The sequence below is a fragment of the Panthera pardus genome, unplaced genomic scaffold (assembly GCF_024362965.1).
Source record: "Panthera pardus isolate Hobbes unplaced genomic scaffold, ASM2436296v1 HiC_scaffold_6, whole genome shotgun sequence".
Classification (NCBI taxonomy): Eukaryota; Metazoa; Chordata; class Mammalia; order Carnivora; family Felidae; genus Panthera; species Panthera pardus.
In genome coordinates this window covers 92,850,533-92,867,417 of record NW_026526991.1, presented here as the reverse complement: position 1 = coordinate 92,867,417, position 16,885 = coordinate 92,850,533, and the positions used below count along the sequence as shown (strand labels likewise).

The 16,885-nt window shown below is 39.1% G+C and overlaps 1 pseudogene; it reads right to left on the bottom strand.

Annotated features, from left to right (window-relative positions):
• Window positions 1-1,431: 1,431 nt before the first annotated feature.
• Window positions 1,432-16,253, bottom strand: LOC109268554 (sterol-4-alpha-carboxylate 3-dehydrogenase, decarboxylating-like; annotated as a pseudogene).
• Window positions 16,254-16,885: the final 632 nt, after the last annotated feature.

Here is a 16,885-nt window from a genome sequence, read left to right as displayed (position 1 = left end):
GATCCAGAAAGTAGATAATAAAGAGTGGCCCCTGGATTTAGCTAAATGGGAAGGGAGAAATTCTTGGGATTGAGATAATTAGAGTTGGAAAGTAAAATGTTTAAAGAAAATGCTCTTTCCTGAAAAATGTGTTAGAATTAAGTGATGATCACTCATTCGAATATTGTAAATACGTGTCATGAACATGAAAGTGGAGGCATAGCAGGGTCAAAAGACATCTTTGTCTTCGAGCTAGTTCCACGTGGGGCTCAAGAGGAGGTACCAAGAACAGAATTGATGTCAGAGAAGGAAGAAAGGAAGGTGTAGCTGAGAGCAAATTGTTCTTTGTCCACGAGATGGAATGGAATTTTGTACTGTTGGTTAGAAATGTACATGGCATAGGTCCCAGAATGAATTTTTTAAAGATGTCTTATTGTACAGAATGAATGGAAATTACATGACCACCTGCTCTGACAGATCCAGTAAGGCAGACTGAGGATCTCACACTCAAGTTCTCACGTCTGCAATGTGTTCCTCACCATGGGATACTACATTTAACGTATCTTTTGTCTTTTGATCCTCAAGGCTGTTGCCCATCACATATTCATCTTATGTGGTTACTGGCGACTCATTTGCCAAGAGGTCACCTTCGGAAGCTGGAGACCCATTGTGGGGCAGCCTCGTAACAAACCTTCGGTGTCTCTGAAAGAGAGAATTTTGGAGTTATTGGTGTTTCTACTTTCCCCTTGTGGCAAGTTTCTGCTGTGTTGCCATGGAGCAACGCTGCAAACTGAATGTGGCTTTATGGTGTCCAGAGTTATCAGTTAACCCAATCCAAGTAGGTTATTCATCCCATGACATGACTGAAAACACCACCATACCCTTCCACTACCCCATCTCCTCTGCTGAAACCTATTATTTTCTCCAACCACCTGGTGATCAAAAGACCTGACATTGGCTCCTCCTTTGGGTAAATGCTTGTAATAGATATTGTTGTATGGGATGGGTTATTGCTCTAAGCCAAGACTTTTCAACCTTGACATTTGGGGGCACTATTAGCATTTGGCTAGGTAATTCTTTGTCTTGGGGGCTGCCCTGTGTATTGTAGGATATTTAGCAGCACTTGATCTCTACCTGTTAGATGCCAGGAGCACAAAAATAGCTCCAGACACTTCTAAAGTTCTCCCGTGGGGCAAAATCACCTGGTTGAGAACCACTGCACTGAACTATTTTTTTTTAATGTTTATTTATTTCTGAGGGGGGGAGGGGCAGAGAGAGAGAGAAGGACAAAGGGTGTCTGTTCCCCACTGACAGCAGGTTCCCCACTGACAGCACAGAACCGATGCTGGGCTTGAACTCATGAACTGTGAGATCTTGACCTGAGCCATAGTTGGACACTTAACCGACTGAGCCACCCAGGCACCCCAACTGTACTGAACTGTTTATGTCCCGTCAGTTCCATGTGACTTGGCTCCAAGAATCTAAGAGAGCATTGACAGAATGAGAGGTTTCTGGAGCTGAGGAAAACCAGAAGTTCAGGAAGCTGTAGGAAGTGGCTACAAAGGGTAAATGTGAACTGGTTATTGTGACATAGAGGTAACTTCCAGAGAACCGCAGAAGACTGGACGAGGGGGAGGCAGGGATGAGGGGAGAAAGAAAGCTGAAAGGAAGATGAAATATTGAGAACAATGTGGCTTTCCCTTTAGTGCTTACACAGATAACCAGCAGATGAAAATCACAATGGAGAGTCAGAAAACCTAGGATCCCACTTTGCTCACCTCTTGGTCTTTAAATCATGACTTTATGCTTAGTTTTCTTATCTATGAAATGAGGCTCTGTTTCCAGACCCTATTATCTCAGGTTGTCGTGTTAAAGTAATACATGAGACCATATCTTGTGATTGTGTTCTCCATAAAAGCGTCACGAATTACTATTTTTGTATGGCCGTGCCTCACACGTAAGTCAGAGGCTGAGGGCATGTAACTCAAAACTACGGAGGACCTGGAGGCAGAGAGAGTCAAATCCATCCTCGGGGAGAATCATGTAGTTTAATTAAAATGCAGGCCATCCTTCATCACCTAACCCCGGGGCTCAACAGCAGTTATAAGGCATCCAAGAGTGAACAGTTATATCTGGGTAGACGGGAGAGTAAAATTCAACTCTTAGCATCTTCCATCTAAAGGAATTTCTGAGAATCTCAATGTGCAGGTATAGGCCTTCCCAAAAAGGAAATCTTATTAAATCTCAGTAATAAGATCACGATATGTCTATAAGCTGCTTGTGTTCCATGGTGGAAAGAATACTTGCCTGGCAAAAACTTTTAGATATTTTCAATAACTCCCTACACAGAACAATCATGGATTTCCCCTCCCCCTCCTCCCCTTCCCCCTTATATCCTGTATGGAGGGCCAATAAACCTTTCTTAAAGCATATATATTTTTTCAGGACTGGAATTGGCTGGTAGACAACAGGGGAACAAGTGAAGCACCAGTCTGAAAACCTAAGGCAACAAGACCTTTTGGAGCTTCCTAAAAGGTTATGATGAGGAGCAGCTCAAGTTTTGAGGCAAGATTTAGTGCTTATTTGCTCAACCCTAGTCAAAATAACTAAACATGTTTGCCTCAGCAGTCTAGACTTTAGCACCAGGCCAAGAGGAAAAACGACATCGACTAAGATGCACCCAGTTCTTTCGGGGATATACCACATGTGGCAGAATTCAGAAGCGTAGATATATGTACAGTGACTGGATTAGCCCCACCTCCTCTTTATGTAGAAACTTAGACATCATTTCAGAGTTTCATTTTCATTTGCAAATTTTCTGAAGACCAAGCTACACATAAAGACACGCGGAAATGTGTTTCAGGCTTTCTATATCTGAAATGCTGCTGGAGATCACAGTCGTACTAAGTTGGAAGCTGAGAGCTTAATTATAGTAAAATCTAGTAGCGTAGGAGGTAGCAGCTGAGATGCCAGACTGCCTTTCCTTTGTTTTTGGCTTTTAGGGATGGTTTCTAACGCTCTTCTTTTATATGTCTCCCCCTTTTCATTTTCCCAAACCAGACAGCTTACCCTACGGGCACATCGTTACTGCAGCCATCTTCTAGGGGGTGATTAATAAGTAACTACAGTTTAATGATACAAGGAATAGAAGGGCTAGTAGCCAGAAAGACAAAGGTGACTTGAAGAATGTTAGGAGGTTTTAAGAAAAACAAGTGCTCTGAACTGGCATTCTATACTTCCTCTACGTCTGTCAAATTCTAGGATTCGATAAATGCATCCTCAGAACAGTACAGAGAGTAGAGCGTTGTAGCTTTTAATGATGAGGTTTTTTGAAAAAACGCAGTAGTTTTTTGAAAAAATGCAGTAGTTTTTTGAAAAAATGCAGTAGTGCTCTCAAAATTAGCAGTTCCCTGTCATGGAATGATTTCTAATAAGAAGAATGATCTCTTCCATGTTAAGGATAGCCACAAAATGGATGGAAAAATTCTCATGATTCCTACCTAACTGGAAATTGTGTGACTTGCATGTGTTGTTGGACTCTTAGAACTTTTACAAGAAAAACACTGAAACCATGTTTGTTTGTTTGTTTTACTGTGATTTATTGTCAAGTGAGCTAACATACAGTGTATACAGTGTGCTCTTGGCTTTGGGAGTAGATTCCCAACTCATCACTTACATACAACACCCAGTGCTCATCCCAACAAGTGCCCTCCTCAATGCCCATCACCCATTTTCCTCTCTCCCCTCCTCCCCCGCATCAACCCTCAGTTTGTTGTCTGTATTTAAGAGTCTCTTATGTGTTTGCCTCTCTCTCTGTTTGAAACTATTTTTCCCCCTTCCCTTCCCCCATGGTCTTCTGTTAAGTTTCTCAAGTTCCACATATAAGTGAAAACATATGATAGCTATGTTTTAAAAATAGGTCCATTTTATGTGGTACAACATGGATGAATCTTGAGGACAATAAGGCAGTCACAGAAAGACAAATATTGTATGATTCCACTTATAAGAGGTATCTAAAGTAGCTAAATTCATAGAAACAGCGTGTATAATGGTGGTTGCCAGCAGCTGGAGGGAGGGAGAAATAGTTTCTCTTCAGTGGGTAAAGTTTCAGTTTTGCAAGGTGAGAAAGTTCCAAAGATCTAATGCACAACAATGTAAGTGTACTTAATAGTATAATAGGGAATAGTACAATAGGGAACTATATAGTTAAAAAATGGCTATGATGGTAAGTTTTATGTTACATTTTTTACAATTAAAAATTTTAAAGTATTTAAATTTTATTTTAAGCTACTTTGCAAACAGCAAGACTTTGCTCTAAAATATTGGCAAGAATTATTGAGTAGGAACACAGAATGTAGACAGTGTAGCTGAGTGTGGTTGTGTTAGTCTGTCAGATAAGCTTTCAGATCAGAGTGAGGATCACTAAATGTTAAGTACAGTTGACAAGAAAGAACAACAATTCTTTGCTCATTGCCTGTTACATGACCTAGGAAAAGATATATTGTGTAATCACTCAATAAGTATTTACTGAACAGTGAGAAGAACAAATCTTTTTGCTAGGTGGTAGGGATTCAGCAATGCATAAGACTGACTTACATTTCACACCTCAATCTATTGCAAATTCCTCCTTGTTGAAGTTGTCAATGACCTTCTGGTAACCAAATACATTAGAAGCATGTTTCATAGAGCCTCATTGATTAGTTCCTCCTTCTTAAAACTTTTTTCTCTATTGGCTTCCATGACATCACCCTTACCTGGCTCTTTTTCCACTGGAGCTGCTTCCTCTGGCTGTTCCTATGAATATTAGTATTCTTCAGGGTTTGATCTTATTTCCCCGCCCCCCCTTTCTTCTCTATGCAAACTCCCTAGGAAATCTCATCAACTAACTTATGACCCCAAATCTTATCTCCAGCTCAAATATCTTTTTCTGGATTCCAAAGTATGACATCTTACATGGTACTAGATAGTTCTACTTGAATGTCCCAATGACATTCATTTGAACAATCTCCTTTTAATTATTCAACAGATTCATTAGTTCCCACCCACCTAGACTTGACTTTCCTTAATTCATCCAACATATTGTTTTCAGAAGGACTTCAGTACATGTTGAGGAGGAAGAATTTCCTTTGTCCTTCAAGGTCCTTCTATTGGACTTCTGCCCTTCATGGTCCTTCTAGCAGGATTAAGAATCAAACGGACAAGAGACAGATTGACAGGAGAAAAGTATATTTAATTTCACGTGTGTGGGGAATCCACACAGACATGAACTTCCAGAGACAGTCAGGCAACATGAGGTACATGTGTCATCCTGAACTAAGGAGAAGGATGTAGAAGTCTGGGACTTCAGAGGGAAAGAATGCGACTCACAGGAAAATGAAAAAGAGTAAATGTTTGGTACACAAATGTTTGTTGGGCCATTCAGAAACAATGGAACATAGATGACTTTGACCAAAGAGCCTTTGCTACGTTCCTCCCTGTCTACCACACCTAGTTCATATTATAGTGTAGTTATCTACTGCGATTGCTCTCTTCCTGGAGCAAGTCCTCTATCTAAATTCTTTTTAGGCAGTTGAGACCTGATTATCTCATTTCACTGGTTTGGGAAAATGAAAAGGAGAAGTATAAAAAAGCAAAGAGCTTTTCCTGAATCTGCTGGATTTTGATAACTTAAAAAAATTTTTTTAATGTTTATTTATTTTTGAGAGAGAGAGACAGAGTGTGAGCAGAGGAGGGGCAAAAAGAGAGGGAGATACAGATTTTGAAGCAGGCTCTAGGCTCTGAGCTGTCAGCACAGAGCCTGATACAGGGCTTGAATTCACAAACATGAGCTGAGGTCTGATGCTTAACCGACTGAGCCACCCAGACGCCCCTGGGTTTTGATTACTTTTAACTCAAAAATGATCTTCATGCTCAAGTGGGTCATCTCAGGGCAGCCTGCCTTTGGCCCCTACACACACTGTCTCATTATGTTGTTTTTCTTTGCAAAATTCTTGAGTGGATCCTTATTACCTGTAAGGTAAAATCTTTACACTTTTTCAATATCTTTTTTGCTTTTTTGCTTTTGCTTCTTCTCAAGCACCACCTCTTATTTATATAATCTCTGCATCCTATTCTCAAGCACATTGCTCTTTAATTTGAGACTCTCTCATGCTTGCTTTCACTTTGGTGCCATTGTATATTATTTCCTTTGGCTAGAATACCCTGCTAAAAACTTGCCCAGGGAATTCTTTTATAAGAGAATGTACTTTTTGTACCCATATGGAGTCTTATTTGTAGGTGGTTCATAACTATCGTTTCATTATTTCTTTGATTTTAAATGTACACAAGTACATGGGAACTCTATACTCTTTGCTCAATTTTCCCATAAACCTAAAACTACCTCTAAAAAAAGAAACAAAGTCGGTTATATATTTTAAAAGTACACCTTAATTCCTGAAAATAGGCAGGTAATTAGTTTACTTAACCATCTATATCTGCTTTATGATGCAACTTCAAGAAACTAAAGACGATATGAATGAAACACAGGTGGATACCTTTTCTTGTCATTGATTGTTCATGCCAAGCATTACAGGGGAAGAACTGGTGATTCTCAGGATATTTATGAAAATTTTGTCTTTCTGTGGAGTAGGATAGATTCTCAAATCAGCCAGTTCTTCTATGCCATTGGAAGCAAGTGAATAATCTGCTGTGTTGAAAAAAATGTTTATTTATTTTTTAAAGAGAGAGAGAGGGGAGAGTCAGAGAGGGAGGGAGTGAAAGAGGATCCTAAGCAGGCTCGACACTTACAGCGGAGAGAACCCAACGCGGGGCTTGAACTCACAAACCATAAGATCATGACTTGAGCCAAAATCCAATGTTTAGCCGACTGAGCCACCCGGGGGCCCCATTATATCTGCCATTCAAAGAAAGAAAAAGTTAGTCAACAACTATACATCTTCTAAGAAGAAAATCCTAAATGACCATAACAATACTTTTGAAGAAATAGCATTAATGCTGTTGATGATGTTGATAATGATAAAAGCAGTGAACATTTGCCAAAAGCCCACTACGTGCTAGGAACTAACCATTTTGCCCACAAGGGAGGTATCATCATTCTTAGCCCCATTTTTCAGAGGAAGGCTCACAAGGTTAAATCTCTTGTTGGAGGCCACACAGCTATACAATAAGAGTATAATGTAAAAGCCTCTTTGGTTTTATAGCTGCTACTGCCTCTAAAAAATGTAGAAACAGAGAATTTGGAATCGGGAGAAGGCTTTGGAGGGCTGACTTCTTAGAACCTGAGCCCCCACACATTTCTCGTTTCTTTACTCTTAAGTTTTCTCTCATTTCGAGGGATCTGCACCACATTAGCCAGGAAGTGTGAGAGAGACCTTTGTCACAGTTATTTAAAACCCAGATTATATGAGCACTTTACCTTCATCATCTCTACATTAAGCCACAGCAGGGGGAGAGCTACATGGAAAATGAGTATCTGTTAAGTATTCTCTGCCTTGGGCCACATCTTCCCTTTGAATTTGAAAGAGAGGAAAAATGGCATAGCTCTGTTGTGACTGTGGGGAGGGAGAAAATCCTAAAAATCAAATGGCTTTGTTAGAGATTCATGCAAGACAACAAAATGAACAGACAAGTCCTTTTTGCAGCACTGAAGCTCCTTTGCTGGCTTAGGCTGAACGTGAAATGACATTGGAGCAGGATTTGTGAAAAGGGAATTGGATATCTTGAATTTCCTAACAAGATAGAACATAACCAGACCTCCACTGCTTACAAAAGCCATTCGGGCCTGGCGGAATGAGGAGAAAGCCCTGAAGGGGAAGGTGAAATGGGCAACGCAGAGACTCCTCCATCCCCCTAGCCAGTCCCAGCAGGGAAGTGGGATTTCAGAAAGAATTTTCCCTGTGAAAATGAAGGCACAAGTGTTCTGACTTCACATTCATCATGCTTTATTCTTTCCCACTTACTTTCACATTTTATCTTCATGACAAATCTGTGATGGCAGTCAGGAAAGCACTGTTATCCCTATTTATCTAAGAAAGAAATAAAAGACCCAGTGAGGTCCTGTGTCTTGGCTGAGTTCAGGGAGTTAATAAGGAACGACAATTGTACTAGAACCATGAATGTTTGGATAGGTACTGGACTCATTGCTCATAGCTGAAAGCAGATAGAATGGGAATAGAATAGGACCTCAGATCTCATATATTTTCAAGCTTTCAAGGTCCATGTAAGTGCAGAAATGTGAAATGCAGGAGGCAGAGGAAAAATGAGACCATACCAGGCCCACCAAAATTCACTGCCAGAATTTTGAAGTTATATGTCTTGTTTAGGGTTTTTCAGAAACAGGCCCAAATACAAGGACCCAATACAAACAGACCCAATGCAAGAAGTTTGACTGGGAGGTGGTGTTCCCAAGAAAAAACCAGCTAGAGGGTGGGAAATTGAGAAAGGGAGAGAAGCCAGGCAAAAATGGGCGCTGCATGACAAGCCAATTACAACTGTTTGGCTACTGGATCTTGATTCTACTGGGGAACTCCCTGGGAGCTGATGTAGAAAATGCACTTCAGAGTTTGCTCATCCAAGGGCTGTGGGTTAGGGGATGCTGCAGAGATTAGTGTAAAAGGGAAACTGTTCCCTCAGCACTTGTTGCCAGGTTTGTGCAGGTTCCACCCCGCAAAGAAAGCCTTCAGTCAGTTTAAGATTGGTTGGATTTCCACTCCAGTGATAAAATCATAAGGAGTGTGGGTGAGTGCTGACAGTCTACAGCACAGTGTCTCCAGCAAAGGTCAAGAGTGGGAGAGAAGTACTCAAAGAGTAGGCATAGAAAATTCTTATTCTGGGATAGAAAAGCATAGTATGGTAATTTATTGAGTTTTCTCAGCATCAGAGGTAATATCAGATGACCTCTTTTTAAAATTTTTAATTAACCTTTGTTGAAAGGTTTGTTGAAATTAACCTCCCTCTTCCTTCTTTCTTAACCCCTGGCAGGCACTGATCTGTTCTCCATTTCTATAATCTTGTCCTTTTAAGAATGTTATACAAATGTAATCAAATAGTATGAACCTTTTGGAATTGGATCTTTTTAAAGCAGCATAATTCTCTGGAAATCTATTCAAATTGTATGTTTCAATAGTTCATTCTTTTTCATTTCTAAGTAGAATGAAAATGTGGTATGGAGGCAACAGTTTGTTTAACCATTCAGCTGTTGAAAGACATCTAGAATTTTGCTAATTTCTTGCTATTATGAATACAGCTGCTATGGCCATTTGTGCATAGGTTTATCTGTGAACATAAGTTTTAATTACTCTTAAGTAAGTCGGCCCAGGAGCCAACTGTTGGATTACGTGGTGGTTTTGTGTTTGGTTTCCCCGCCTTAATTGCCAGTCTTTCAGAGTGGCTTTATCACTTTATATCCACACCAGCAACATATAGGTGATCCAGTTTCTTGGCATCCTCACTAGCATTTGGTGTCATCACTATTTTTCATTTTAGCCATTCTGATAGGTATGTAGTTATCGCTCATTGTGATTTTAATTTCTATTTCACTGATTGCTGATGATGTTGAACATATTTTCATATGCTTCTGAATATAAGGCCTATGTGGTTTAACAAATATATAGAGTCCACAATTTGTCTTTTCTGTATTTTAACAGGATATTTTGCTAAACAAAGTTCTCAATTTTGATTAGATCCAATTTATCATTTTTTCCTCTTATAAATTGTGCTTTTGGTGTGTTAAGTGTTAAGAACCCTTTGGCTGGTCCTAAATCCCCAGTATTTTATCCTATGTTTTTTTCTAAGAATTTTATAATTTTACATGAAATCCGTAACCTATCTTTGTATAAGTTACATTTTGTGTAAGTTAATGTTTGTATAATGTGTGAGATATAGGTCAAGTTTCATTTTCTTTCTTTCTTTCTTTTCTTTCTTTTCTTTCTTTCTTTCTTTCTTTCTTTCTTTCTTTCTTTCTTTCGTCAATAAATACTCAATTGCTCCAGTGCCACTTATTGAAAAAGCAACGTTTCCTCCACTGAATTGCTTTTGTTCATTTGTCAAAAATTAATTGGACATATTTGTGTAGGTCAATTTCTGGGTTTTCAATTTTATTCCAGTGATCTTCATTTGTATCCTTCTGGTACTACTATACTCTCTTGATTCTTTCAGCTATGTAGGAAGCCTAGGAACATTAGGAAAAGTGATTCTTCTACTTTATTTTTAATTTTCAAAATTGTTTTGAAAAATAAAGGTCTAGGGTCGCCTGGGTGGCTCAGTCGGTTAAGCGGTCGACTTCGGCTCAGGTCATGATCTCGCGGTCCGTGAGTTCGAGCCCCGCGTCGGGCTCTGTGCTGACAGTTCAGAACCTGGAGCCTGTTTCAGATTCTGTGTCTGCCTCTCTCTCTGACCCTCCCCTGTTCATGCTCTGTCTCTCTCTGTCTCAAAAATAAATAAACATTTAAAAAAATTAAAAAAAAAAAATAAAGGTCTAGAACGTTTACCCTTTCCATACAAATTTTAGAATAAGTTTGACTATGTCTACATGAAACTGTCTGAAATTTTGATAGGCATTTTGGTATAGTCTCTCCAAGTGTTTAAGTCTGATTCTTTTTCTGAGCATTTTATAATTTTTGCAAACTGATTCACTATGTTTTGTTACCTTTATACCTAACTATTCCACTTTCTTTTGAGCAACTGTAAATGGTATTGCATGCTTTATTCCAGTTTCTACTTGTTCCCGGTCAATATATAGAAAAACAGTTGATTTTTGTGTTCTGATCATGGATCCTGTCATGATCCTGTCCTAGAAGGTTTTGTTTTGTTGATTCTTTGGAATTTTCTGTATATATATGATATCATTTGCAAATAGTGGTAGTTTTCTTTCTTTCCAATTTGTAAACCTTTTGTTTCTCTTTTATGCCTTATTACTACAATGGCAAAATTTTCCAGGTCTGTGTGGGATAAAAGTGGTGAGAATGGATAGCCTAGCCTTATTTCTGGTCTTACAGGGAAAGCATTCTTTCACTATTAAATACAACGTTAGCTGTAAGTTATTTGTAGATGCTCTTTCTGAGGTTAGAAAAGCCCTCCTTTATTCCTGGTGTACTAGGAGTTTTATTACGGATGAAAGTTGAATTATATCAAATATTTTTTCTGTGTTAATTTATATCATGTGATTTTTCTTCTTTAGTGGTTGTTATGTGAATTACATCGGTTAAATGTTGAATATTGAACCAGCACGTATACATGGAATAAATGGTACTTGGTTGTGATATATTATATCTTTTCCACGTTTGGTTAGATTGCTAAAATTTTCTTGAGTTCCAAGAACTCTGCTTCTCACTAGGATCAAAGAGTTTCAGATACTTCGAATCTATGACAAACAGATTTTTTTTTTTTTTCTACCAGGCCCGCACTGTCTTACTTCTGTGAAGGAGATGTGATTTTAGGGATACTGGAAAGACTCTTACCGTACCTTTTCTCAGGCTTGCTGATAATAAAAAAAATTTTTCAGAGGAAACAGATTATTTCATTCTACAGTTAGAAATAAACAGCTTAAAATGCAAAACACCTATGGGAAAAATACACGTGCAGGTTTTGGCCTTGGGAAAAGCAGTGGTACCGACAACCTCTAATGTTAGCTATCACGAATGGCAACATGTAGAAATGTCGCATTTGCCACTCCTCCCAGCCACCCGTGATCCCTGCACTTCTTATCTCCTACTCTTTTCTACACACACTACATCAAAGCCCCATTGCCAAACCACTCTCCAAGATGTTTAAAATCACAGACACCTGTTTTTTAAAATTTTAACATGGACGTGCAACATGAATAAAACATATAGATCTGAATTGTTCTGGATTAAGTGGGATAGCTGGAGAGGAAACTCAAGCCCAACCCATTTTTCTCTGCCAACAGTTCCAAAAACACTCTCCTAACTCATTTTCCCCCGAAAAATATGTAGGATGGTTGCCTGAAGAGTGGGGAAATATTGAAGCAAGACGATTTCTTTTTGGTTAAAACTACATAGTTTTTAAAATCCAAACATGGAAGGCTAATCAAAATCGCTGCTAATGTCACTCTTTCTAACTACCTTAAAGATCAAAATAAAACAGAATGTTGTGCAGGACTGAAGAAGGAGAATGTCTCTGCAGAAATTATGTTGATGTCACTGGGATGAAAGACATGCTCTATGTCCAAGTTTTGACTGCAAACAGGGAGTTCTCTCTGTGAGCCTCCAAACTCCCCCTTCCCGGCCTCTGCTGCTATCTTCCTGCACCAATGTGGATTCAGTGACTCTCAGGTCACCACAGTCTGTTTTTGGATGGGGGGGCGGATTTTGAGGAAGTCTTGGAGCTCAAGCTTTAGTACTTGTCGCTATGTCAATACATGTAATACAAAACCTAGAAATGATGATATAACAATAGAAGTTGTGGTAGGGTGGTGAGGTTACAAGATTTTATTTCCCCATAAATTTTGAAAATAATGTTCAAATTTAGAATTTGGAGCTAAGTAAATTGTGTACTTTATAGCTTTAATAGGAAACAAAGAAGATGTAACTGGGATTTCCATTAGCCCAATGTACTGTCTTCCAGTGAGAAGGGAACACAAGACTTGTGGAGGTGGGGTCTTCTGCTCACCTCCTCATACTCTTGCCCAGCTTTCAGAGAGCAAGCACAATTAGGGCTCCACTAAATGTAAAATGAAAATTTTAATCTAGGCTCCATGGTTGTAAAAGATGTAGGAAAGAAGAGTTCTTGCATCGTGGAAGGATTCCTGTACTTTGAGGCAGGATGTTTATGTTCAATTCCTGCTCTGAGAATAACTAAACCATGTGATTTTGAATAAATCACTTCATATCTCCAGCTGTTTTCTATAGGACAAAATATTTATCTCACAAGGATACATTGTTAGGTGCTTCAGAGTTGCACTGGCATCTCTCACATTAGGGGAGAGCAATTTCCTGTATGCAACCAAACAGCTATTTACACTTGGAATTAATCTCTGGGCACTACTGATGAAAACATTTTCTACAGTGGTTCTTGAATTTGACCAAGTTTTGGGAGTTTTAAAAACAGATTTCGACCCACCCCAAACTAAGAGAATCAGCATTTCCATGGGCAAGATCCAAGACTAAATGTTTTCAAAAGTGATCTACTGTGATTTTGATGATTGCCCAGACTTGGGGAAACCTATGCTTTTCAAACTTTAAAATGCATGTGATTCACTCAGGCTTTTGTTAAAATGGAGATTCTAATTCAGGAGACCTGGGTTGGGGGCTGAGGCTCTACTCTCTAGGTAGCAAGGGTTTAGATGTCCTTTGGGTCTCCCTCTCTTTGAGAGGGCAAGTCACACATTGTCTAGGAGGTTCTCTCTAGGAAAAGGGGAAGATGATTTGAGCTCAGAGACTTCTTAGTTTGTGAGTAACTCAAATGGTTAAAAACCACATAAATTATTCCTGCCTGGACTAAAAAATAAATGGTTGAATGTGTAATTAAAATGTCAACTCTGAGAAGGCATTAAAAGAAAGGAGGCAGTGGATCAAATATCATTCCTTGTTTTTATAAGATATTTTGGGAGCTAGGGGTGGAAACCATGCTTTGTTTTGCATGCTCATGCATTGGGCAACTTGATTGTTATCTTATAACAATTTAGAATCACTTCAGACAATAGCCCAGGTAATAAAGGTCCTTTGCTATTGAAAGACTCCCTCAAAATGAAAATTTATTGGGAAATTCCATTTTTAATCGTTCAAATTCAGACTTCTCATAAATATTGAAATGGGACCAGGAAACATTTTAAAAAATCCAAACAAATATCTAATTTTCAAAAATAAGTGAACATAGAAAGCAATCCCATTTTGTCGAGTTTGTCAGGGTCTGGGTTCTCATCCTCAACTTTGTATGTTCAGACACTGTATTATAAAAAGTTAACTATAATATCAATGTTCTTAATATACACCAAACAGCAGGCAGGTATAGCAGTTATTTCCTTGTTCTGATCAGGGTATATTTTCCTATAGGCAAACTAATGATGATGTTGCCAGGAGGCATGGTTTCAGCAGAGAGGGATCACTTATATAATCTAAATGCTTACTATTATCAAATTCTGGTAATTTGATTATTCAGTCTCCACAGTGGAATTGCATCTATGGTGGGTAAAGTGCAGGGCCCCAACCCAGATAAATGGATACCGTCACCAATGCGGTCTCTGGCCATAATCTACCAAAATGGTGCATAGTTGCTGAATACCAGTCTGTAAGGTGGATGGGACATTTGAGTCAGTCTGCCAGAATATTCTCATCTCTGGAAAGTGAATAATAAGTCAGTGTTTCTTATTTTGTGCTTTTATTGCTGACAACCACAACCTCTCTTCCTAAAATGCACTAAATAATACTTTTTTTCTTCCTTTAGGAAAATAGAACTAACCATACTCCTCGCGAGGTTTCAGGCTCGTTATAGTAAGCATTCCAAGACTTAATGTTTATTTTGTGATATTTATTATTTTTTCCTTTACCAGCTCCCAAACACTATTCCATTTCCTTATCCCCTCAGGAGGCACCCACTCTAGTATTTATAATATATGTTCTTCCAATCCACTTTCCATACATGTTTTAATCTTTGAAGAATGCAAGGTGGTATTTTGTCAGTTAAATATGCATATATATTTAACGCTATAAAATAAAAGTTGTAATTGCATTTTTCTTATGTTTTTCACACAACATTATGCTCTTGATGACCAACAAAGTTAAGAATTCTAGTTATGGCTTCTGACTACTACAATAGGAATTCTATTCTATGTATGAATCAGATGTTCCTTGGTCATTCCACTAGTGATAATCATGTTAGATATTTCCAACTCTGCTACCATAAGCAATACTATGTGGATATTCTGGTGCACTCAATCTTTTGATTGAGGTTTTTCATATATAGTTAGTGAATTTTAAAAATTAAAAATACCTTCCCCACTCAATCTTCTATTCATTTGCCTTGTCTAAAGTGTCCTTAGAGAAATCTCAGTTTTGATGTAGTCAGATGTATACATTTATTTGTTAACGTCCTAAAAGTACAAACTAAAGAGGAAAAAGCAATTTGTACATTTGATTACCTCATTATTAGTTATCTCCCAGATATATATAATAAGTTACATGTATACAGAAATTCATTTATGCATTCTTTACTTGTTTTACTGGTCTATTTATTTGTTCTTATTCTAGAACTGCACAATTTTAAATATTTGGCTTTTTTTTTTTTTTTTTCACTTGAAGGAGGCTTGTTTATTGGACCGCAGGGGATAGTTAGTGGCCAGGGAATGCACTGAGAGGACCCAATCTCCGGGGTGCCTCCCTCAATCTTCCATAGGTGGTGACAGTTTTGGACAGTCCTTTCTATGGTGTCATCTATGGTGACTAGGGGCCGGTAGCCCATGACCTGTTGGGCTCTCTCACAGCTGTAATAGTGGAATGTGCCAACCAGTGTGACCCGCATTGGTGTGAAAGGGGGCTGGAGATGGATGACAGGACTGATCACCGTCACCAGGAGGGACAGCAGAAGGGCCAGGTGGTAGGGCACCCAGCACAGGATGTGGTACCTGGGGGCCTCGTAGTTGAGGCCTGTCAGGATGTGGGGCAGGAATGTCCAGAAAGGGATGGGTTCATCGTTGGTGATGTGAAATGCCTTCCCAATGATGGCTGCACCTTGGGAGAGGTGTTTTGCAGCCAAGATGTGTCCGTGCACCACATTCTCCACGTTCTCCACAAAGGTGAAGCCCACCAGGTCCTCCCCGTTTCCAATCACAAACTTCATGTTGCCTTTCTTGGCTGCCTCGATGAGGATGGGGACCAACTGGGGGTCTTTGGGGCCAAAAGTGACATAAGGGCGAGTGGCTATGGTTACAAATTTCCTCTCAGGATCACTTGGGTCCAGGACTGTTCTCTCCTTTAAGATTTTTGCCTCCGTGGAGCAGTCAATGAGTTTCATGGCATAAGGGAGGTCTTCAATTCCATTCTTGATGTTGACACCCTCAAAGATGAACTGACACTGCTGGTTAAAATTAGTTTCTAAACCCCAGCCTCTTTGCAAGTTTTAATGACATTCTTGGTTGCAATGTAATTCACTCTGTAAGAGTTCCTTGTCGTTACTGGATGGTGGGGGTGATGCACGGTGGAAAACTCTGATTATACCTTTCAGAGCTGGGTACGGATCCTGTTGGTTGCAGAGGTCACCCGGAAAGAATTCCCCCACCCCAGGGGATTTTCAAACCCTTGCCGCATATCAAATCCATCCATTTCAGCTCCAAATATCCTTACGTTTGCGATGAAGTTTTCTCAGTGCTCAGTCAATCCTCAGCAAACCAGCCTCCATCCGTAGGCGATCCCCAGGGCCAGCCTCAGGGCTCCCTCAGCTTGCACCCAAACACCTGCAGGCGCCAGCGGCCATCCGTTTCTCCACGCCCCAGTGAGCCCAGTACAATGTTGCTGGAGTACAAACACCTTTGTTCTTTTTTTCAAAATGTGTTAGTTCTGCAGGAATTTTTATTCAGTCACATTAATTTTTGAGTTAATTTATTAAGGATCTTCCTTTCAAAACTTTCTGAGGTTTTGATTGGAATTTCATGGAGTGTATAATTCATAAAATTATTTTAGAGGCAAACTGCTATTAACCCATATACACATACAGACATATATAATCTTTTGTATCCTCTAACAGAATATTCAGATTTTCTCTATAAAGGTCTTATGCCATCTTTTTTAATTCCTAGGAATGGTGCAAATTTTGTGAAATATAATTTTTTATAGTTGATTATTATTGGACTAGAGGAAGAATATTAATTCTTATATGTGGCTCTTTTATTAAGTAAATTTATTGTACTTCTTATAGTTATAATATATATAGTAATTTTCTTGGGATTTCATTGTAA